Raw genomic sequence first — 2,888 nt, 5'->3', positions numbered from 1 at the left:
ACAGAGACTGACAAACAAGAATCACTTCAATATAAGGCAGAAGATAACGTCATACAAAAGGAGGGTTCACTGAGAACAATTATGCTTCTGTGTTCAAAGAGTTTCTAATTGGCAAAACACTGAGAGGTTCACAGGAGATACTTTCAAGGTCTGCAGATGTTACAGTTGCTTCTACCAGCAAACAAAGATACCTTAGGCATTCAGTGATTCAGCAGAAAACAAAGTTCACTTGTCCAGTGTGTGAAAGGTTACCACAATTAGTTACCACAATCGTTAGCAGACTATACTTTAATATGTAAATCAACAATATAAATGGATATACTTAAAAATGCCATTACACTTGATAGAGAGATAGATCAATAGATAGCTAGATAGTAAGTTAGAGAAGAATAGATAGTTACATCAGATAACACTAGATAGATATAGTTACATAGATAGTCTTAACGTTAAATATAGATAAGATATATATATATATATTACATATTATATTGCATTACCCACACCTCTATGAATTATCCAAGCAGTTCCTGTTTACCCCAGCCTCATCTGTGCCATGTGAATGGGTTTTTTCCAAGGCTGGGGAAGTAGTCTGTAAAAGGAGAAACTGCTTCTGTCTGAAAACTGTGGATATACTGTTATTTCCCAAATAAAACTAGTAAACAGTTACACAAGCACACCCACTGTCCTGTTCTTCAAGCAGACCCTCTTTACCCACATACCCATGAACCTCTTTACCAATGAACCCCAAAACAAACTTTGCCGAAGTCTATACTATAATCTGATGTTAGGAGCAGTTTACTTTTCCTGACAAACACACAAAAATACTATTTAAAAGTTGTTTATTCTGTAAGTCATCTTACAACAAACTATACACCTGCATCAATCCAATCCACTACTCTCTGCATTCCCATGGTGATTTTGCATTTATTATTTTTCCTGCTCCACCACAGGTTGATTCTCCAATTAATTAATGATGAACATGGTACAAGACTGAATTGCAGAAAAATGTGCAGTAATTCAAGAGATGTGGAAAATTTAAACTTCTACACAGTGACTTTAAGCTTCTGTTTTCCAGCTTTAAACCTTCTGAAAGATGTGATCAGATGCTCACTGTAGCACATGATCACGTGTGTCACCTCCTTCCCAATGCTCTTGCCTCTGTAACTGGGCTCTGTAGAAAACAAGGGGGAGACAGTGGTGGATGAGATTGATACAGGTGTATGGTTTGTTGTAAGATGACTTGTAGAATAAACGTTTAAATAGTATTGTTTGTGTTTGTCAGGAAAAGTAGACTGCTCCCAACATTCAGTACTATCTTATGTTGACTAAAAATGAACATCGCTTGGTTCTGATTCCTTAGCTATAAACTACCTTTGACAACATGTGATAAGCTGTGTTGCTCGACTTGCCAAAGCAGCTGAAAACTGTAAATGTGGTAATGTGGTTGTGACTGGTGGTGAATCATGAAAACCGCAGTCTTGCAACAATATTGCATGGGATTGATTCCCAGCAGAGCCGAGTGTTAATTAGGTAATCTGCTAAACATTTGAAATGAGATCCCATTTGCCATCCAGCCTACTGATTCAACATCTTTTGAGCTATTTAGACTTGTTTTAGGATAGAATATGTTTCATAGCACAAAATGTCAGGCTAAGCATATACGTAGCTATAGGCTACTACAATCAGACGTGCCAAATAAGAAACATGGTCTTCAACATGAATTCATGTTTGTTTTATATACTCGAGCACTGTGTCATTGAAGCCTTGAGTAATGAACCATTTTTTGAATACTGTGTCGAAGCTTCAACAAAGCCTCAATCAGCCATCACTAGTTGGTTGGCGTTCTTCTTCTTCTCTGATTTTTTTAGCGTGGATGATTGGCATTCTTAGTGTTGCATTACCGCCACCTTCTGTCTGTAGCCCACTTCAACACCCCTTTAACTCTAGATTTGTCTAATCTGTCCAGTTGTGTCTCCCTGTTTACCAAACCAAACCAAAGTATTTTGAAACATTTTACAGTTCAAGAAGTTACATGTTTCCACCAGACTGTAGTCTATGGTTGCTTTTCATTCAGTCAATTATCAGGGATACAACTTGCACCCTATTTTTAGAGCATATTTAACATTTTGGAAAAATAAATACACCAAATTCACTATTAACTGTTTGATTTGTCTTGCTGGATGTATAGATAATTATCAATACATTACTGAAGACAACTTAAAATGTAACAAATTTTAGGTTCTGCAGTTTTATGCTTTCAAAGAGGTTTTATGAGTTATAAATAACCCAGGAAAGTGCAAGTCACACTGAATAAAGGTATTTTGTGTAGGTGCAGATTTGACTGCATTTGCTGTGTAAAGGTCTATTTTGCTGTGTGCACTTTCAAGTTGTAGCTTGCAACCTGAAATTTTCTGTATCGCACATTATCCTCAAATAGGTTTTAGATCATAGATGTGCTGTAAACATTTCTTTGCCATCAGCTGAGATGTTGCAAGTCAGATGAGTGACGTTTGAAGTTCGAGTTGCACACCACTTTTCATTAACAAAGTGGTAAATTCTGAGGTAAACAATTTATAAAGTGTGACATCCTTCCCAGAAACTGTGCTCACTGTAGCTTCCAGTTTCAATGTAATGGCAACAGAGTTACTACCCATATTTGGCTGTTTTCCCAGAAACTCATTTCATATTCTGCACCAAAATCAATATCTTGGCCGGACTAACAGAACAGCTTCAAGATTCTGGCAAAACAACCCACTACTTGTACTAACTTATCCAGACGCCTCCAGAACATTTCATTTGATCATGGTCAAACAGGTATACATACCAAAGTTGAATCACACACATAAAGGTTGTTCTACAAACTAAGTTTATCATTTTAAGTATGAACA

Source organism: Monopterus albus, unplaced genomic scaffold, assembly GCF_001952655.1.
Source record: "Monopterus albus unplaced genomic scaffold, M_albus_1.0 scaffold165.1, whole genome shotgun sequence".
Taxonomy (NCBI): Eukaryota; Metazoa; Chordata; class Actinopteri; order Synbranchiformes; family Synbranchidae; genus Monopterus; species Monopterus albus.
This window is presented reverse-complemented; position numbering follows the sequence as displayed.